At 41.1% G+C, this 23434-nt stretch overlaps 1 protein-coding gene across 2 annotated transcripts in view; it reads right to left on the bottom strand.

Moving 5' to 3' along the window:
* Positions 1–23434, bottom strand: part of LOC115212790 (protein TsetseEP) — a 134686-nt gene that overhangs the window by 97912 nt on the left and 13340 nt on the right. The window lies entirely within an intron of this gene.

The raw sequence follows: 23434 nt of genomic DNA on the forward strand, positions 1-23434 counted from the left end.
AATATTAATTAATGAATGGCAAGGAAACAGGAATTATGCAAACCAACTTTATTAGCAGTGATCTCAGAGCTGAATGCTTGTGTAACGTACTATTGCAGAAACGCCTGTGAGTTAATGAATGTAATTATGTAACAACTGTTCTTTTATCCTTCGTTAATTGATATTGCTAAAACAGTCATGGATTTTAACTGCTTGACAACTGATGGTGTGTTTACATCCCCATGACTTAGCAGTTCAGCAAAACAGACCAATAGGATAACTACCAGATTTTAAAAAAGAAAAAAAAGTACTAGAGTCGATTCTCCAAGGTGATGCCCCAGCATGGCCACAGTCCAATGACTGGAACAAGTAAAAGAGTAGAAGATAACTGATAATCATTTCTTCTTCCTCCTCTTTTTCCTCTTCCTCTTCTTTCTCCTCTTCTTCTTCCTTTTCCTTCTCTTTTTTCTCTTCCTCTTCCTTTTCTTCTTCTTCATCCTCTTCCTCTTCTTCCTCCTCTTTTTTCTCCTCTTCCTCTCCTTCTTCCTTCTGCTCATCCTCTTCCTTTTCTTCTTCTTCATCTTTTTCCTCTTTTTCTTCCTCAAACCAAATTACGACCCTTTTTTTTCCCCTGACCAAAATCAACTTTTCCCTCGCCAGGGAAGAGAGAGAGAACTTCTATTCCCTCCGATGGCTTTATTTTTTCACTGTGGTGAGTTTTTACTTCACAGCAACTGAATACTTTTAAATATGGAGAGAGACACAGCAACTGTGCCCGGGGGGGGGGGACTAAATTGGATAAACAGACAGACAGATAGGGAAAAATAAACACAATTATATCATTTTAGCATCAAGGAAGGTCTGGAAGCTGTAGGGGAGGGTGGGTGTATAAAGCGGGAGAGAGATAACGCATCTGAGATGCGGTGGTGGGTGGGGGTTACCGGCAAATAACAATAAAAACACTCCAACATCCAAATATGGAACGAGGGATAAGGTTTGGAGAGAAGACGACAAAAGAGAGCAAAAGTGTTATGTTAACGAGATGATGAGATGCTGCAGCATGGCCTCACTTTACCAAAAGTGATGGATGCATTGCAACACACCCCCATCAAAATAAATGAATAAATAAATAAATTAATAATAATAATAATAATAATAATAATGATAATGTGATGGTGATGACGTTGATGGCAACAATGATGCTGGTGGTGGTGGTGGTGGTGGTGGTGGTGTCAGTGGTGGTGTCGGTGTTGGTGGTGTCGGTGGTGGTGGTGGTGTCAGTGGTGGTGTCGGTGTTGGTGGTGTCGGTGGTGGTGGTGGTGTCAGTCGTAATGGTGGTGGTGTCAGTGGTGGTGGTGGTGGTGTCGGTGGTGGTGGTGGTGTCAGTCGTAATGGTGGTGGTGTCAGTGGTGGTGGTGGTGGTGTCGGTGGTGGTGGTGGTGTCAGTCGTAATGGTGGTGGTGTCAGTGGTGGTGGTGGTGGTGTCGGTGGTGGTGGTGGTGTCAGTGGTGGTGGTGGTGGTGTCGGTGTCGGTGGTGGTTGTGTTGGTGATAAGCGTTACTGCAGAGCTAAGATTTATGAAAACGGAGCTGAGCAAAAGACAAGTTGGCCTGCTCGATAATTTGTAGCAGAACTTTCCTGGAGAATCTCGCGCCATGTCAGATGTAATTTATCATTAATGCCAGATACAGCAACCAGTCTAGTCATTATTATTGCCCAGTTTAGCTTCTTTTTATAATATTAGAAGCCATGTTGCCGGAGAAGAACAGAAGAAAGAGAGAGGGGGGGAAGAGGGAGAAAGAGAGAGGAAAGAGGGAGAGAGAGAGAGGAAAGAGGGAGAGAAAGAGAGGAAAGAGGGAGAGAGAGAGACAGTCGTGTTTTATTAGGTCGTCCACCACACATCTTCTTCCAGTTAAAACAGCAGACAAAAATATATTTTAGGATTACATATAACTGATAAGGCTTTTATTTTTTTTACCAACTTCTCTCATAATATTTCCCTCTCTTATTACAACACACACACACACACACACACGCCTCCTCCTCCTCTATTACCGACATCTGTCTACTCAATTTAGCTCAATGATAAGTGGAATCCCCAATACAGTTCATTAGGTCGGGCAGATAAAAACTTTAAAAATTCCGAAAATAAGTCAGTCACCTTATGTTTAAACTGCTGTAACCATAAACATCGCAGTTTCAAATCCCAGCTTAACCTCATTCGCCAACACGGATGAATAAAAATGGGAAGTTGATTTAATCTTTTTTTTAACAATGTCGTCCCAAACAAGGCTTGAGACCATTTATGGTGTAAAGGAACCACAAAAGAAGGAAAAGACAGAACCTAACAATTCCAAAGATGTCAATTGACGGAAAGTTTTAAAGGTTTTGAATATCAGTGACCAGAGGGAAAGAAGATGACGGAAGTGCCAAACCACTAAGTTATGGGAACATAAACACGTCAATACCAGTTGTCAAGTGGGGGGGTGACAAACACAGACACAAAGACGCACAGACATGCAGGCATACATGTATGTATGTGATTTAACCCTTTAGTGTTCACATTATTCTGCCAAAATTAATCCTTTTTTTATCCACATTGTTTTGAACTAATCATGCATTATCTTGTAGCTATGAGATTTTGATGAGGTAGCTGTTAATTTTTAAAACAATATTGTAGGGTTGGTGTGAGAGACCAGATCTGGCCAGTTTGAACATAAAACAGGCAGAATACTTTTGGCTGGATATGGCCGGTTTAAATGCTAACGGGTTAAGGACTGTGTCAAGTCCTCATTAAAGGCCCCTGATATGCAGGAGATTGACTGGGAGAGCGATGCCTGTTTTTGCCACAGATGGAGGAAGCAGGTTAAGGAAGGGGTCGACACTTATGAGAGAGTACGTGTTCTGCATGAAGAACTTGAGTGTGCTGCTCAAAAGTGCACAGCTGGGGTAGTGAATGGGTAAAGCTAGGTTTGCAATGTTTGTAGTCGTGTATGCTTGTCAAGAGCAGGGCTCATTAGCAACCAACAGAGCCACAAATGCGAAATATAAGTTAGTCCTAGAGCGCACAATGTTCCTGAAGGTCAGCAATGGTCTTCCTCGGTCACCAGTGGACGGCCATCATGTATTTATGTATACATCTAGCAAGCTTCTTTCAGTTTCTGTCTACCAAATCCACTCACAAGGATTTGGTCAGTCCAAGGTTACAACAGATGCTCACCCAAAATGGCAAACAGTGGGACTTAATCTGGAACCGTGTAATTATTGAAAAATACGATTTAAATTTAAAATTAATCAACACAGTATTCTTTTTTTTTTTGTTTCAGTCAATTGACTGCAGCCATGCTGGAGCACCACCTTTAGTCAAACAAATCGACCCCAGGACTTATTCTTTGTAAGCCTAGTACTTATTCTATCGGTCTCTTTTTGCCAAAACGTTAAGTTACGGGGACGTAAACACACCAGCATCGGTTGTCAAGCGATGTTGGGGAGGATAAACACAGACACACAAACACACACATATACATATGACGGGCTTCTTTCAGTTTCTGTCTGCCAAATTCACTCACAAGGCTTTGGTCGGCCCGTGAAACTTCTCAATTCAAATCCATAACTTCCAGAATTTCAATTGAAAAGTTATTAATTTTATTTAAATTTTAAAATTAAAAATAATAATTAATTTGACAAGTTAGGCATAAATCCTCTTATATGCTTAACTTGTTGAGTTAATTGCAATCCTAAAATGTTAAAATTCAAATAATATTTTTTAATAACAGTTGATGGACGATTTTAGTTTAAACTATTCAACATTATCTTTCGCATCCCTCCCTCTCTCTCCAATATTTTTATTCAACTGGTAAGGACATACATTGATGCTGTTCAATTTTGCAAAATATAACATCCACCTTTTTCAACCATTAAATTAAAGTGCACACACACACACACACACACAAATATACATATATCAAATACCATACAACAGAAATTCTATATTTTTTTTAATTATTTCCATCTGCAGAGGATGTGTCATAATTAATAAAAGTAATTAAGACTAGGTCCACTTGAGAGATAATCTCAACATCTTTAAGAAGTTCTCCAAAACTGACATGCCATGAAAAAGAAAAAAAAGGACAAGCTTATTGTCCGGAGATAAAAGGGTCAGTTGTGGACAAGATGAGTTTCTGCCTTAATAGTAATCATCAGGAGAACTGCCTGACCTTTTATAGCCAAAGGACTTAAGACATATACAATAAGAGTGTGTGTGTGTGTGTGTGTGTATGGGGGTATATATATATGTATATATATATATATATATACATGGACGGGTGTATATACATATATATATATGGGGGTGTATATATATTTATATATCGAGAGAGAATTCATGATAAAAACAAAAGACGAAGACAGGTGGTGTAGAAAACAAACAGATGTATTAGTATAATGCTCAGGAATAGAAAAAGTCTTTTACATTTCGAGCCTACGCTCTTCCACAGAAAGGAACACAGAAAGAAACAAGGAGAGAATATATATATATATATATATATATATATATATATATATATATACATATACATACATATATATATACATATATGTGGTTGTGGAACCTGGCTGCTCTTTCTGGCGTGTGGAATCCCTATGAGTGGATTCCCTATGTGTTTGAATATGCACTGTATCATATATACATACATATATGTATGTGTGTATATATATATATATACGATGAGCTTCTTTCAGTTTCTGTTTACCAAATCCACTCACACGGCTTTGGTCGGCCTGAGGCTATAGTAGAAGACACTTGCCCAAGGTGCCACACAGTGGGACTGAACCCGGAAGCGTGTGCTTGGTTAGCAAGCTACTTATCACACAGCCACTCCTGCACCTATATATATATATATATATATATATATATACATATATATATTGTGTAATTAAAACAAGTGTAACTTTTTAATGTAAGTGGAGAATGATTTGATTCCGCGTGTTTCTATGAGTGAAAACTAAAACTCTACAGATGTTTTCACAGATTAAATGTTCATAGTTCAACTGAGATCATATTGGTATACATATTCTTTAGGCAAGATTGACCTATATAATTTATTTAAACATATAAGTAAACATAGGTGCAGGCATGGCTGTGTGGTAAGAAGCTTGCTTCCAACCATGTGGTGCCTTGGGCAAGTTTTCTCTATTATAGACAGCTTTGGGCCTACCAAAGCCTTGTGAGTGGATTTACTTGATGGGAAATGAAAGAAGTTCATCGTATACATCATCATCATCATCATTCAACATCTGCTTCCCATACTAGCATGGGTTGGACGATTTGACTGAGGACTTGTGAACCAGATGGCTGTACCAGACCCCAGTCTGATCTGGCAGAGTTTCTACAGCTCGATGTCCTTCCTAACACCAACCACTCCGAGAGTGTAATGGGTGCTTTTTACATGCCACATGCACAAAGGCCAGTCTGGCGGTACTGGCAACGGCCACACTCGAAATGGTGTTTTTTTACATGCCACCTGCACAGGAGTCAGTCCAGCGGCACTGGCAACAACCTCACTCGAATGTTTTGTTCACATGCCAGTAAGGCGACACTGGTAATGATCACCAGCACGGGAGCCAGACAGCTGCTCTGGCAGTGATCCCGCTTGGATGGAGCTGTTAGCGCTTGTACATATGTATATATATATATATATATATATATATATATATATATATATATATATATATATATATATATATATATATATATATATATATATATATATACACATACATATGTACGATGGGCTTCTTTCAGTTTCCGTCTTCCAAATCCACTCATAAGGCTTTGGTCGACCCAAGGCTTTAGTAGAAGACACTTGCCCAAGGTGCCACGCAATGGGACTGAACCCGGAATCATGTGGTTGGTAAGCAAGCTTCTTACCACACAGCCACTCCAATGCCTATAGTAAAAGGCTTTAGTATATTTCTGCACCATATTTAACTGGCCTGGATCCAGTTTTGCTGATTTCCATATTTTTTCCATATTTAAAACCATGTGTAGCTTATTAATTAAACAGACATGTCCATCCTCATTTAACGTCCATATTTCATACGGGCATGGGTCAGACAGTTTGATAGGATCCGATGTGTCCAAGGACTGAATAATGTTCCAATGTTTGTATTAGTATAATTTTTATGGCTCTATGCTCCTTCCAACCATGGTGGACGGTGTTAGGAAGGGCATCCAGCCGTTAAAAAAAAAAAACCATGCCAAAACAGACACTGAAGCCTAGTGCAGTCTTCTACCGAGCCAGCTCCTGCCAAAACATCCAATCAATGCCAGAATGGAAAGCAGACATTAAATAATGATAATGACGATGATGTTGATGATATATATGTCCATCGTTTGCACACCCACCATTCTCTGATCATGTTCACATAATACATGTAATTACTCTTCAACCAAAATTTGGAAAATGCCCCCACCCCACAAAACACTTCTTACCAGAGATTAAATGTGAACCATGGCAAGTTTTTGAATTTCAATCTTCTCCCCACACCCCACCCCTTCCACAAACTCTTCCCTTGTATTTCTATGTCCATCCACCATTTTCTTAAAGACAGGTTGATGAGTCACCCTTAAAACTATTAAGCAAATGTCAAACACTTGACAATAAATATTTGACTCAATGATGTCTGAGGAGGCTTTTGTCAAGATATTGCTCAAGTTTTTATCTAATTATATCATCATCATCATCATCAACGTTTAACGTCCGTTTTCCATGCTAGCATGGGTTAGACGGTTTTGACCGGGGTCTGGAAAGCCAGGAGGCTGCACCAGGCTCCAGTCTGATCTGGCAGTGTTTCTACAGATGGATGCCCTTCCTAACGCCAACCACTCCGTGAGTGTAGTGGGTGCTTTTTACGTGCCACCAGCACAGGGGCCGGAGGTGGCTAGCAATGGCCACAATCGGTTGGTACTTTTGATGTGCCACTGGCACGGAAGCCAACCGAGCCAGCGCTTGCATCAGCCACATTCAGGTGGTATATTTCCGTTGGATCTAGTTCAGGATCTCCACATTAATAACATCGAAAAATACTTTAGGAATAAGAACCCAGGTTTGAAATTTCCCCAAGACACCTGATGAAGGCTGGAGAGTATATCAGCCGAAACAAGATGAGGACAAATATCCGTCAAATGTAAATAATGTAAATAGTGGCTGTGTGGTAAGTAGCTTGCTAACCAACCACATGGTTCCGGGTTCAGTCCCACTATGTGGCACCTTGGGAAAATGTCTTCTACTATAGCATTGGGCTGACCGAAACCTTGTGAGTGGATTTGGTAGACAGAAACTGAAAGAAGCCCATCGTATATATGTATATGTATATATATATGTGTGTGTGTGTGTGTTTGTATGTCTGTGTTTGTCCCCCCAACATCGCTAGACAACCGATGCTGGTGTGTTTATGTCCCCATAACTTAGTGGTTCGGCAAAACTGGCCGATTGAATAAGTACTAGGCTTACAAAGAATAAGTCTTGGGGTCAATTTGCTCGACTAAACGCGGTGCTCCAGCATGGCCGCAGTCAAATGACTGAAACAAGTAAAAGAATAAAAGAGAGTATGAAAAGTGAAAAGATTAAAAATCGTATTGAATCTGACTCCCTTCAACATGTTGTGTTGCATCCATTTTGAAGTCTGGGTCTCATCAGATACATCCAAACATAAAGCTATGTCTTGCTAAAAATCCTGAGTTTAGGCTGCCATCTTGTTATATATCCGTCTGGTTATGGAATGAAGCATTGCTACCATTTTCAATTACTCTTATCTTTCCATCTTAAGAATTGCAAACATTTGTAAATATAAACAAATATAGGCGCAGGAGTGGCTGTGTGGTAAGTAGCTTGCTAACCAACCACATGGTTCCGGGTTCAGTCCCACTGCGTGGCATCTTGGGCAAGTGTCTTCTGCTATAGCCCCGGGCCAACCAATGCCTTGTGAGTGGATTTGGTAGACAGAAACTGAAAGAAGCCTGTCATATATATGTATATGTATGTATGTGTGTGTCCCACTAGCATTGCTTGACAACCGATGCTGGTGTGTTTATGTCCCCGTTAGTTAGTGAGTTAATTAATAGTTAGTTAATTTTTTTGGCTCAAAAAGCAAAAAGCAAGGCCATGTAGGTGGACATGGAGTTATGTACAGGGTGATGTTCATATAAAGAGTTCAGGCCACTTGAGGTCAAGGGAGACTTTGAACAAAGCGGTCGTCGGCATCTTCACCATCTCGTCTGGCAGCTTGTTCCACGGATCCGCAACCCGGATGGAGAAAGCTCCTCTCCTTCGATTGAGATGAAATCGTCGCAGGTAGAGCTTTTCGGAATGACCCCGCAGCTGACGCTCTGGAGCAGGAGTGAAGAACAGCTCTTTCGAGAGGTTACACTTTCCACTTATGATGTTGTGGGTGACATAGATGTACCTGATGAGACCCAGACTTCAAAATGGATGCAGCACAACTTGTTGAAGGGAGTCCCACCCATAAGGGACAGTAGCAGGAGAGGTTGAAACGACCGTTGTACAAAATAAAGATTAATGCCAAATCCATCTTCTGCTTACTTAAGAAATTATCATTATATCATCATCATCGTTTAATGTCTGCTTTCCATGCTGGCATGGGTTGGACGGTTTGACTGAGGACCGGTGAGCCAGGAGACTGCACCAGACTCCAATCTTGATCTGGCAAAGTTTCTATAGCTGGATGCCCTTCCTAACGCCAGCCAATCCGAGAGTGTAGTGGTTGCTTTTATGTGACACCAGCACGAGCGCCAGTCAGGCGGTTCTGACAAGGACCATGCTCAAAAGGTATTTTTTACATGTTACCTGCATGGGGAGCCAGTCCGGCAGCACTAACAACAACCATGCTCAAATGTTGTTTTTCACGTACCACCGGCACATGTGCTAGTAAGGTGACTCTGGCAATGATCACGTTTGAATGGTGCTTTTCACGTGTCACCAGCACAGGAGCCAATCCGTGGCCCTGGCATATATATATATATATATATTTTACTTGTTTCATTCATCTGATTGTGGCCATGCAGGAGCAGTGCCCTAAAGGGCTTTAGGCAAAGTATTTATTCTATTGGTCTCTTTTGCCAAACCACTAAGTTATAGAGACACAAACACACCAGCATCGGGTGTCAAGCAATGGGGGAGGGGTAACAAACACACACAAATAAATACATATACAATGGGCTTCTTTCAGTTTTCATCAGCCAAATCCACTTACACGGTTTTGGTTAGCCCAAGTTTATTGTAGAAGGCAGTGACATTGAACTCAAAATCGTCTGGTTGGGAAACAAACTTCTTACCACAGTCACGCCTGCGCCTATATATATATATATATATATATATATATATATATATACATACATATATATATATAAATGCATATATAGATACAGGACGTCACCAACTGTGTAAACAACATGAAATATGAAAACAAACGAGTTAAATACGCAAACAACGAGAGAAAATAACGGAAAACAGGACAAGTAAACACAGAGAACGACCCTTCATCAATTGTCGACTGTCTGTCTACTCCTCATTTCGAGCATTCAACGACAATATGAGTCTACAACTTGGTGAAGCTGGTGCCCCTGCATGGCCGCAATCCAAAGACTAAAACATGTAAAAGTTAAAAGCTAAATAAAAATTAATATTTCAATTCAACGCATTAGACTATTGCAATTTCATACTGAAGAAATCCAACAACATTGAGATGGCAGCTACATACGAATGTCCAGGACTGTGATTCGGTGGAAAATTATGTATGTATGTACGAAAGCATGTATGTATGTATGTATGATGTATGTATGTATGTATGTATGTACGAAAGCATGGTTGTATGTATGTATGTATGTATGTATGTATGATGTATGTATGTATGTACGAAAGCATGGTTGTATGTATGTATGTATGTATGTATGTGGTGTATGTATTACTACTACTTCCGAGGTTCCGCTCGCTATGAAACATGTGTGTGTGTGTGTGTACGTAATGTATGTGTGTGTGTGTATATATGTATACACAGAGATATATAGATAGATAGAGAGAGAGAGATAAACACACACACACACATGCGTTCACGGTTTGTAAACGGGAAAAGTCAGAATTTTAGGTGAAAATACTCAATATAATATCCAAATAGAATGGATATTATACGGATAAAACTATGCACAGGCGTATCTCGTCTTATGGAAACGAGACTCGCTGAGATAAAAATATTTAAAAAAGCCTGCCATAACGTGATGTCTCGTAGTGTGAAAGAGTTTCGCTTTAAGGAATTACACGTTGCGGTCAGACGTTTTCAAGAACGCTAATTTCCGTAATGCGGGGGATGATGTATGCCTCATTACCAATATGAATGACAACGATACGGCCTGGAGTAATTGGAGAAAGATATATTACAATCGTAATTATGTGAGTCATCGTTAGAGCGGAAGGCGATATGTGACGAGACGAGAAGAGAAAAAAAGATAGATAGATAGATAGAAAGATGGAGAGAGAGAGGGGGGAAGAGAAAGATAGATAGATATAGATAGATAGATGGAGAGAGAGAGGGGGGAGAAAGATAGAGAGAGAGAGAGAAGAGATAGAGATAGACAGACAGACAAACAGACTGATAGATAGATGATAGATAGATAGATAGATAGATAGATAGATAGATAGATAGATAGATAGATGGAGAGAGAGAGGGGGGGAGAAAGATAGATAGATAGAGAGAGAGAGAGAGAGAGAGAGACAATCTCTGCTCATGTTTAGATGCAATTGTTTATAATATTATATGGAACGACTCATTCAGTGATAGGAAGAGGGGTGTTAAGGAATAAAGAAACAAAAACGTTACCAAAATGTAGCGATGGTGTAAGCCAAAGTGTAAGACTTTGTGTTAGTATATAGCAACATATGTTGCGGTTGGTATTAGACTTTAGTGCTGAGAAATATAACTATGATAGATTGTCAAATATGAAAAGCTAGGAAAAGAAAATAGGCAAAAATATAAAAAAAAGCACTGGCTACTTATGTAGGGGTGCATATGTGTGTGTGTGTGTGTGTGTGTGTGTGTGTAAAGTTTAAACTTTACAAGTTGCAATATAAGTTTCACATTGTCGGTTGTTGATAACAATGTCTAATAAAGAGGAAACTGAATGAAACCGGAGACGTGACCACCTGATCGACCAGACTATTGGATGCTATTCTATATCGCTGGCAAGGCGGGGGAAGCTGGCAGAAGCGTTAGCACGCCGGGCGAAGTGCTCAGCGGTAGTTCGTCTGCCGTTACATTCGGAGTTCAAATTCCGCCGAGGTCGACTTTGCCTTTCATCCTTTCGGGGTTGATTAAATAAGTACCAGTTACGCACTGGGGTCAACATAATCGACTTAATCCGTTTGTCTGTCCTTGTTTGTCCTCTCTGTTTTTAGCCCCTTGTGGGTAGTGAAGAAATAGGTATTATATATCGCTGGCTTCAAATGCGTTTTGAATTGTTTTAGCCCCTGGTCGGAAAGTTAGTCTGTTACATGGTTGCTCATTTACTTGCTGAAGGGACTAGAACAACAAAAAATGAAATGTTTTTGTTCAAGAACCTAATGCGCAGTCACTACCTTGTGGTTATCTCCCCCCCCCCCAATTAAAAATTCACATAGCTCCCTATTAAAAAACTGAGTTTATGTGGCGATAAGAGATTGGATTAAAAGGGTTAGATCTTTTAGGTTCAATACTTCAACACATTGTTGACGTTTGGCCTGTTGGCAATGGATGATTTGTTATCAAAAATATTGTCAGATTCAATAAGATGTTTAATCTTTTCACTTTTCATGTTTACTCATTTTTTTCATTTACATTTGACGGATATTTGTCCTCATCTTGTTTGTTGTTAACACAACGTTTCGGCTGATACACCTTCCAGCCTTCATCAGGTGTCTTGGGGAAATTTTGAACCTGGGTTCTCATTCCTAAGGTATTTTTCGATGTTGTTGTTGTTGTTATTATCATTAATATTATTCAAGTCACTGCCTGGAATAGAACTCGGAATCTTGGGCATATGGCGTAGTAGTTAAGAGCGCGGGCTACTAACCCCAAGATTCCTAGTTCGATTCCAGGCAGTGACCTAAATAATAACAACATCGAAAAATACCTTAGGAATAAGAACCCAGGTTTGAAATTTCCCCAAGACACCTGATGAAGGCTGGAGGGTATATCAGCCGAAACGTTAACAACAAACAAGATGAGGACAAATATCCGTTAAATGTAAATACTGTAGAGATGGTTGTTGGCATCTTTATAATGAAGCCAGAAATTAAACAAACGAATCGCACATAAAAGGAATTTAGAAAAGCAAAGTGACCTCCTGGGAGCAGGCGTGGCTGTGTGGTTAGTTCCGGGCTCAATTCTTCTGCGTGACACTTCGGGCAAAAGTTGCTTCGATAACTTTGGGCCGAGCAAAGCCTTATGAGTGGATTTGGTAGAAGGAAATCGAAGGAAGCCCATCGTGAATATAGTACACACACACGCGCGCGTGTGTGTGTGTTTGTCCCCCACCATGATAGAAAACCGGTGTTGGTGTGTATACGTCCCCGTGACATAGCGGTTCGGCAAAAGTAAACAACAGAATAAGTACCAGTCTTTTAAAAACCAACAAGAGCTGGGGTTGCTTTATTCGACTAAAAGAATTCTTGAAGGCGGTGCCCCAGCATGGCCGCAGTCTAACAACTGAAACAAGTAAAACAAACAGAGATAACGTTTATGAGAGTGTCCATTTTTATTTCTATTTTATTTTCACGTTGGTCACGGATGGACTCAATGTCGTCATAGTAGCCACGATATGACCCTACCGGGGTATTTTGAAAGGATAAATGATGGAGGAGGAAAAGAGGGAAGGGAGGAGGAGGAGGAAGAGGAATGAGAAAAAGGATCATATTATCAAATAATAACAGTGACGGTTTCAAATTTTAGCCCAAGGCCAGCTGTTTTGAGGGGAGGGATCAACACTAAATGGGTCGACTGGTAGATTATTTTTAAAGGGAGAGAATTAGTCGATTACACTGACCCCCCCCCCCCAGTGCTCAACTGATACTTATTTTACTGACCGACCTCGAAAGGATGATAGGCGTAGTCGACCTCGGCGGAATTTGAACTCAGAACGTAAAGACGGACGAAATACTGCTAAGCATTTCGCCCGGTTTGCTAACGGTTCTGCCACTTCAACGCCCTTGCCTCAAATAATAATAATAATAATAATAATAATAATAATAATAATAATAATAAATTGAAAAAATGTGGCATCTCAAGGCGACTACAGTACCAGTGATTGTAGGATCTCTAGGAATGATAAAAAAAAAAAAAAGGTACTGCAACCTATTTGAAAATGATACCAGGCTTACCATCCCTACATGAAGTGCAAAAACTCGTGTTAACTGGAACGGCTCATGTACTGAGAAGAGCACTATCGCTGTGAAAACAGCATCCATTCATGAATTTGTTTATTTATGAATTTTTTTAAATACATATTTTACCTGTGAACTTGCGAATCTGGGAATGCATACAATAAGCTTCTCTGCCCTAGGTGTATGGAAAACACCCGGCGAGAAATGGAAGAAAAATTGAAGAAAGAAGGTAACAACAACAACAACAATAATAATAATGATCACGTGATCAACCAGAGTATGGATGTTCTTATACATCGCTAATCACAATGCGCTTTGCATCTTTTTAAATTTTGAACGATGACACTCCTGCTGGCAAGGCGAAGAAGCCAATCATAATAATAATAATAATAATAATCTTTTCAATTATAGTCACAAAGACTGGAATTTTTGGTGGGGAGGGGACTAATCGATTACATCGACCCCAGTGTTTCACTAGTACTTAATTTATCGATCCCGAAAGGATGAAAGGCAAAATCGACTTCGGCAGAACTTGAACTCAGAACGTAGTGGCAGGCGAAATACCGCTAAGCATTTCGTCCAACCTGCTAACGTTTCTGCCAGCTCACCGTCATAATAATAATAATAATGATAATAATAATAACAACAACAACAATAATATTAATGGTTTCAAATTTTGGCACAAGGTCAAGAATCTTGAGGTGATGAGTCGATTACATCGACTCCAACATCTTCTCCACTGACTTTGAAAACAGGTTTTTAGAAAGAAAAAAAAACGAGTTGATTTTTTATCTTTTCTTTTCTGGTTTTTGTTGTGGACATTTTATTGTTGCGGCGCGTGTGAGAGGAGAAACGGTACGACAGAAGCCAATGACTAATGATAGACACCAGTGACAAATGAACAGTTCTCTCTCATGTGCGCGAGTTGGTTACTACCCCACCCCCACTCGCTTCTAGTTTCCAATAGCTAATAAGAACTACAAAGGCTGGTTGACTAATAAAAATGAAGCCTTCTCTCTCTCTCTCTCTCTCGCTTATATAATATATATATATATATATATTATATATATATATGTATATATGTAATATATATATAAACAGAGAGAAGAGAGGAGAGAGAGAGAGAGAGAGAGAGAGCAACAGTGGGGGAGATGTTTCTGTGATGATTTGCATTTTTATTAAAGCACATTACTCTACCCCGGTATTCGAGTACTATTTTTCCCACTTCTTTCACATTTATGTGCTTATTCTCTATGTGTGTGCGTATAATATATATATATAATATATATATATATATATATATATATATATAATATATATATATATATATTATATATATCGATAATATGTGTTTGTGTGTATATATATATAGATATATACTTATTATAATATTATAATAAACGTAATAAATGCACAAACAAAAAGGAAACCAGACACAGAAGATCCTCACCTCATCAGTCACGACCAAAGGTCAACGCAATTCCCCATCCCGCCTTCATTAAATAAATATATATATATATATATTCTATATATATCTATATCGATATATATATATATATATATATATATATATATATATATATATATACATATATCGACTTTCCCTGTTTCCGAAGAAGAAGCTATGCTCGAAAAGTAAAACTTCTAGTTTTTTTTCCTTTCTGAGCGTTTATTATACTTTACTTGTGCCACGTTCAAACATTTGTTTATTTCCTTACTTTGTGTTTTTTTAATTGTGTATGTTGTATGTAATATATATAGATATAATATATATATATAGATATATATATATATATATAATATATATATATAGATATATATATATATATATATATCCGGACAGTTAGGTGATGCAAAAAAAAAGGACCAAAACACCCAGACAGACGATACGAAAAAACAAGCAGGGGTCATTCGGAGTTTTCTTTCTTCAGTCGAGTTCCAGATTATCTTTGCAATTTCGGCTGGTTATACTCGAGATTGCTCCAATCTGGCCAGCCCCAAGGAAAAACGAAGCTAAGAGCATTAGATTCCTTGGGAGAAATCAGCGAATGTATACGAAAACAAGGACGGAAAAAAAAAACGGAGAATGTTACACAGATATAAATAACAAATCGACACAAAGACTTATTTCTTAAACCAAGTCATTTTTGCCGAACCGCTAAATTGTGGGGACGAAAACACACCAACACCGGTTGCCAAGCGGTAATGGGGGGGGGACAAAAATAGACACACACATACACACTCACACACACACAAGGTAATCATTGATATGAAATTCATTTTCGCCATAAATAAATAACTAAAGAGCTAATAGCGTTTTAAAAGCGTTTAATCTTTGCAAATTTTGGGTAACTGGAACCAAATGAAAGTCAGACATGTAGGTGTCTGTTTCCATGGTAACGAGCCAAGCTGTTACCAAGCAGAATTCGTACAGAAACAATTGTAACTGATCGTTAAAGGTGTGAGTGTGTGTGTGTGTGTGTGCGTGTGTGTGTGTGTGTGTGTGTGTGTGTGTAGGTGTGTGTGTGTGCGTGCGTGTGTGTGTGTAGAGAGAGAGGTGTGGTGTGTGTGTGTGTAGGTGTGTGTGTGTGTGTAGGTGTGTGTGTGTGTGTGTGTAGGTGTGTGTATGTGTGTGTGTGTGTGTAAATGTGCTGACGCACAAAATTCTCGGCTCTTGAGTCACTGTTACTTTTACGCTTTTTTTACTCTTTTACTTGTTTCAGTCATTTGACTGCGGCCATGCTGGAGCAACGCCTTTAGTCGAGCAAATCGACCCCCAGGACTTATTCTTTGTAAGCCTAGTACTTATTCTATCGGTCTCTTTTGCCGAACCGCTAAGTGACGGGGACGTAAACACACCAGCATCGGTTGTTGAGCGATGTTGAGGGGACAAACACAGACACACACATACATATATATGTGTGTGTGTGTGTGTGTGTGTGTATAAGACAGGCTTCTTTCAGTTTCCGTCTACCAAATTCACTCACAGGGTTCTGGTTGGCCCGAGGCTATAGTAGAAGACACTTGCCAAGGTGCTACGCAGTGGGACTGAAGCCGGAACCATGTGGTTGGTAAGCAAGCTACTTACCACACATAGATAGATAGATAGATAGATAGATAGATAGATATAGATAGATAGATAGATAGATAGATAGATAGATAGAAAGAAAGGCATAGGCATAACTATGTGGTTAAGATGCTTGCTTTGCAGCCACGCGGTTTCGGGTTCGGTCCCACAGCGAAGCACTCTTGACAAGTGTCTTCTATCACCCCGAGTCAACCAGTGGATTTGGGAGATAGAAACTAAAACAAGTGTGTGTGTGTGCGTGTGCACCCTTGCTGTGATAACATGTGGTGGTTGTGAATGAGCGCCACTGTCATACAAGCGGTATCGTTCATTCCTAATCTTCCGTGAATAATGTCTGACCATGAGCTGATAGAATCGTTAGCACGCCTTAGCGGTACTTCGTCAGCCGTTACGTTCTGAGTTCAAATTCCGCCGAGATTGACTTTGCCTTTCATCCTTTCGGGGTCGATAAATTAAGTACCAGTTACACACTGGGGTCAATGTAATCGACTTAAGAAATAGATATTTCGTCAGCGGTTACGTTCTGAGTTCAAATTCCGCCGAGGTCTCGACTTTGCCTTTCGTTGATTAAATAAGTACCAGTAACACACGAGGGTCGATGTAATCAACTTAATCCCTTTGTCTGTCCTTGTTTGTCCCCTCTATGTTTTAGCTCCCTGTGGACAATAAAGAAATAAATATTACCCTGCTTGGAAATGGGGTGAAGATTATTGGCGGGAAGCGGATCCAGCTGTAGAAAATCTGCTTCACCGAATTCCATGCAAACATCCATGAGAAAGAGGACTTTAAAAGCGATGATGACAAATGGGATGATGACGGTGATTGGATGATGATGTCCAACGCTTCCTTTATTTTTTCTCTCTCTTTCAAGACGGTAGCGTCATGGAACGAACAAGGGAGGTTTGCCTGCTATTTCTAGCAGGTCGAGCGACCGCGCAGACGCTGCCAGTCACGGCATAGAAATAGAGGCACAGGGATGCAAGGGAAAGGGCGAGACACATGTTTGGTGCATTTAGGGGGGGGGTGCAGCGTGTGCAGCGGCGATAGTGCAGCCGTGAATGCCAAATGTGTTTACCGATGCAGTGAACCAATGACAACATTAACATAATGTGTCATCACAAACTGTTTTTATTGTTGGACCGTTTCTAGTGAATAGGACACCATAGCATCCCTCCTCCTCACACCACCACCACCAGTCACTACTATGGTGGCAACATATGATTTATTAAGTGAGTCTGTTGTCACGATGTCACATTTATGGTAAATGGCGACAATTAATTAAGTCGACGTCCTCCAATTGAGAAAGGCTTCAATCCGTCGCCAATATAATGGCGTCTTTTTTTCGATAAGGCCGCCGCCACCACCACCACCATCATCATCACCGTTCCCCCTCTGAAATGTGTGCGTGTGTGTGTGTGTGTGTGTGTGTGTGTGTGTATGCGTACGTGTGTGTGTATGTGCGTGCGTGTGTGCGAGCGTGTTTGTGTGTGTGTCTGTGTATGCGTGCGTGTGTGTGTGTGTATGTGCGTGCGTGTGTGTGTGCGTGTGTTTGTGTGTGTGTGTATGTGTGTGTGTGTGTGAGCTGGCGCTCCGTCGGTCGCAGCGATGACTGATCTAGTTGATCCGATCGACGGAAGAACCTGCTCAAGAAATCAATGTGCCGGAGGCTGAGCACTTCACAGACACGCGTAAGTGTAACGTAGTTCGTAGTTGTCAAGGAGATTCCGCGTGACACGGAATGTGTCAGACGAGGTCAGCTGTTTTGAAATAGACAAGGGCTGTTCATTTCCACCAGCTGAGTGGACTGGAATAACGTGACATGAAGTGTCTTGCTGAAGGACATAGTGCGCGCCCAGAAATCCAACCTTACGATCGAACACCACAAAGCACATATAGACGTGTGTGTGTGCGTGTGTGTGTGTGCGTTCATGCGTGTGTGTTTGTGTGCGTATGTATGCATGTGCGTGTTTGTGCGTGTATGTGTGTCTGTGTACGTAGAAGTGCGTGTGTTTGTGTGGGTGCGTGTTTGCATGTGTGTGCGCGTGTTTGCGTGTGTGTGCGTGTAACAGTGTGTGTGTGTGTGTGTGTGTATAGCCTAATCATCTAATTGTGACATGTTTGTCGCAACCCTAAACTCCGTTTGTTCCTTATCACTGTTCGGCGCTGATATTGCTGTTCATATTCCGACCAGGCAGTCCACTAGTGCAACCTAATCACTAATGTTGATTGTTTTGTAGTCAAAGCTATGGCTTTGAATCTGTCCAGGGTTATCTCCCTTCGGTATTTCCCATTGACGAAGGCTAAAAAGCCAGAAGCACGCATCTGGGGATCTACCAGAGAGAAGCTCTCGATACATATGATGTTTTCGCCCCTTCTTTTACCACAAGAGAGATTTTTTTTCCTCCACGGTAACTGCAGTGGATCTGCGTTTAAAAGTTAAAATGTGTCAAATGTATTTTAACTAACCTAAAATCCATGTATGCTTAATCCCTGCTTGGCGCTGATAATGCTACACACACACACACGCACACACTGGGCATTTTTTTTCGGACGAATGAAATGAGTACTCAATACATGTAAAAGACATTTTTTTAAAAATTGAAATTGAAACTGAGAGTCTGTCTCCCATGTCGAGTTTCACACTACTGTGTTCTCGCCTGAAGATCGCAGTTGCATGAAACTTGGTTCACGAGACAAACTCCAGTTTCACACACACACACACACAGAGCTGGCGTACTTTAGGACTTTCCAAACAAAATGCCTGAGAATCGGCTTGCAGATGATAACACTGTATGTCCGTCCGATCCATGTAAGCATGAAAAAGCAGATAATAAAAATGACAATGAATGCCCCAACCTCAAGGCGTATGCCTTAGCTCGACGCTCGGCGGCGGAATTCTGGGACGGCGACTCCGGCTAACGTCCCTCCCCCCGCCTTGTTCAAAGAGATCGAGACAAAAACAATCGTTTGCTTACGACTCGAGTGACATATTAAGTAGAGCATCTTCCACACGACATAATTCGCGAAAGAAATTAAGGCGGTGCTCCAGTATGACCATAATCAAAATGACTGAAACAAGTAAAAAAATAAATGAATATATATATATATATATGTGTGTGTGTATGTGTATATATATATACATATATATATATGATATATGATATAAAATAAAATAAATAAATGGGCCTTTTTAAAGCCTAGCCAGGCTCATGAGTCCGGTTTCTATGGCGTATGTGTTTCCCAGCTAGACGGGACGCCAGTCCATCGCAGCGTTACTCATTTTTGCCAGCTGAGTGGACTGGAGCAACGTGAAATGAAGTGTTTTGATCAAGAACACAACGCGTCGCCCGGTCCAGGAATCGAAACCACAATCTTACGATCATGGTACTGACACCCTAACCACTAAGCCACGCGCCTCCACAATAATAATAATATAATAATAATAATAATAATAATAATAATATAATATAATATATATATATATATATATATATATATATATATATATATATATATATATATATATATATATATATATATAGGCGGTGCTCCAGCATGGCCGCAATCAAAATGACTGAAACAAGTAAAAGAGTGTATATATATATATGTACCAAACTTTGACTTTAAAAGTTACACAAACAGTAGAACAAGGCGCTACTGCGTCGTACCAAATATTCCAGCATCGCCATCATGATAAAGATACTGCAACAACTTGGGTTCCAAGGACCCAACAGCTTTTCAATATCCTGCCACAAGGCCTAAGAGACCTACATGCGGTGGATGTGTCTTCAAAACAAAATTGGATTTCCCCGCTGTTCAAGAGTTCCGGATGAGCCTACGTCGCCGCGGGAAACTCAGATGAGATGAGCAGCAGCATCAGACACCGTCAGTCACCAAATGTCACACATCGGAGGAGGTTTCAAGCTATGAAAGTACAACAAAGCTGACGGCAGTGCCCCGCGGCTCTCGGCGGATACTAATTAAAGACACGTGGGAGAGATATAGCACACCTGATCAAGGTGTCTCGCATTAGAAGCAAACCAAGAACAAAGTGATTGCGAACCGAACTTTTCTTTGATACATTTATGATTGGAATCGTATTCTATCCCAAGTCAATCGCGATAATCATAACCGTAATCATCCCGCCAGTTTCTATTATAGGGACTACAACACAAGTAAAGCAATCTTTCGGTATTGGTAGACATTCACCACACAATTTTCAATAATGACAGAGAAAGGGACTAAGCTGATAAAGAGAGTGAATGACATCGTCTTCTTATACTGACATTCTTGGAGATCAATACCGAAGGATCGCCACGGCTAAATTTCGATATGAGTACATACTTGTCAAAAAACGCACGTGTATTTGTTTATGTTTCTGAAGAAGATCGTCGCTTTCCGTAAAAAAAAATTTTTTTTTAAATATATATGTGGGGGTGGGGGTGGAGAAGGAGATCCTTTGAAGTTGGCGTAAAAGCGAAAGAGAGAGAGAGAGCGCGCGATTGGATCAGGGATGTTCTTTTGAAGTTGGCGTGCCGTGTGTGTGTTTGATGGGGTGTGCGAGACAGAAAGTGTGGTGTGTATGTGGTGCGGTTTTTAGGGAGATGTAGTTGCTATTTCTGGCGACTCGACATACCCGCACAACGTCTCCTTCATTGGCTCAGGTTGTTGTTGTTGTTGCTGTTGGTCCTGATGAGTCACATCAGCAAATGTAACACCTGTGAAATCAGACAATAAATTGAGACAGGTATGGGGTGGGGGGTGGGGGTGAAGGCCGTTGTCATGGCGGCGGTGGATGCGGTGTGTTTAATAGCGTGTTGGTGAAGAAGGTGGGGAAGGTGTGTTGTTGTTGCTGGTGGTGGTGGTGGTGTCTGTAGTGAGGGGATGTCAGTAATGTCACTGGTTGTGATGTTGTTTAGCCCTAGCCCAACCTTGATCCAGTAAACCCACAACGAAGGTCATCCAACTCACCGCCATCTCTTTTCTCAACTCCCTATAGTAGTAGTAGTTTGGGAGCATGCGCAGTAACAGCGCGCCTCTGCATCCACCAATCGGCGCCTTTGACATCACTCAGGCAATAACCGTCCACCAACCCATGGGTCTGTTTTGGGTAGTTGTTGCGCTTATGAGGTCGGAGTGCAAATCCTACCTAAACCTCTTTTTAGTCGCCTTTTACGACAGGCACAAGAAACGTTGGACCTATTCTTTGATATGCCGATCCTCGAACAGCACTAGAGCAACGTAGAACGAAGTGTTTTGCTCAAGAACACAACACGATGTCCGGTCCGATCAATTAGTAAACACACGTTAGATTTTTCGGTGCCGGTGTAGTAGTATGTGATCTACATGCCATTGTGACCATCCGCCATTTTTTTGAGAAGACGAATTTTAGCTTCGAGCCACGACGGCGCAATGTTCTGCATACGTGTTCCATCTTGGCGATTAACACAGATCAAAAAGTCAGTGTAGATCACAAACTATACCAGAAACCTGTATGTATATCACATACTACACCGGCACCGATGTTTCTATAGACGCCTACAACGGAACTGTACCTCCTTGTTGTACCAATTTATAACTAAGCGAACTGAGCCATCGAATGCTAGAGTATCTTTGGTAAGATCCTACTACAGCCGTCACTTTACTTTCTGTAAAAGCAGCGATACTCACCCACCAATGGTGTTTTTCGCAATTTTACCCCGGTATTATTATAGTCCGTAAAGGTACGTGGCCTAGGTGTTAGGGTGTTGCACTCACGATCTTGCAATTGAGGTTTCGATTCCCTGGCCGGGCGGTGCATTGAATTCTTGAGCAAAACACTTCATTTCACTTGCTTCGGTCCACTCAGCTGTGAATGAGTAAAAACTGGTACTCCGTCGGTTGCAACGACGTGTGTTCCAGTCGATTTGATCAACGGAACAGCCTGCGCATGAAATTAATGTACAAGTGGCTGAGCACTCCACAGACCCACGTGCTCTTAACATAGTTCTCAGGGAGATTCAGTGTGACACAGAATGTGACAAGGCTGGCCCATTGCATTACAGGTACAACTTATTCGTGCCAGCAGAGTGAACTGGAACAACATGAAATATAATGTCTTGCTCAAGGAAACAATGCGCCGCCGGATATCGAACTTATGACCTTACGATCCTGAACCGGATACCCTAACCACTAAGCCACGCGCCTTCACACTGTAAATGATAAGTCTATACGCCATGGAAACCGGGTAACAGGTCCTACGAGTGTTGGGACTCGAGACAGTAATGTCCAATGTATTACATGGTCAGTCAGTCTCTCTCTTTGCACACACACTCACACTACGAGTAGTTACTTTGTCGTGGCCGATGCCAGTGCCGCCTGACTGGCACCCGTGCCGGTGGCACGTAAAAAGCACCATTCGAGCATGACTGATACCAACCAGTGCAGCCTGACTGGGTCCCATACGGATGGCACATAAAAAAGCACCATTCGAGCATGACTGATATCAGTGCCGCCTGGCTGGCACCCGTGTCGGTGGCACGTAAAAAGCACCCACTACACTCTCAGAGTGGTTGGCGTGAGGAAGGGCATCCAGCTGTAGAAACCTTGCCAGACCAGATTGGTGCCTGGTGCAGCCTCCTGGCTTGCCAGTTCCCAGTCAAACCGTCCAATCCATGCCAGCATGGAAAGCGGATGTTAAACAACGATGATGATGATGATGATGAGTATTTGTTTTAAACCCTATGGACTCTGGGTTACGTTGATAATTAACAACACATGAACATCACGGTCTCCAGTCCTGGAACTCATAGGGCTGATCGTCCAGTTTCCATGACATGTATAAGTGGACGAGATCAAAGCATTCCCCCCGATCGGAAGGTTTGTCCATCAGAGAGAGAGGATCGCCTATTTATAGGTGAGTGTAGTGGAGCAACGTGGAACGAAGTGTCTTTTACTC

The sequence above is a fragment of the Octopus sinensis genome, linkage group LG1 (genome assembly GCF_006345805.1).
Source record: "Octopus sinensis linkage group LG1, ASM634580v1, whole genome shotgun sequence".
In the NCBI taxonomy this organism is placed as follows: domain Eukaryota; kingdom Metazoa; phylum Mollusca; class Cephalopoda; order Octopoda; family Octopodidae; genus Octopus; species Octopus sinensis.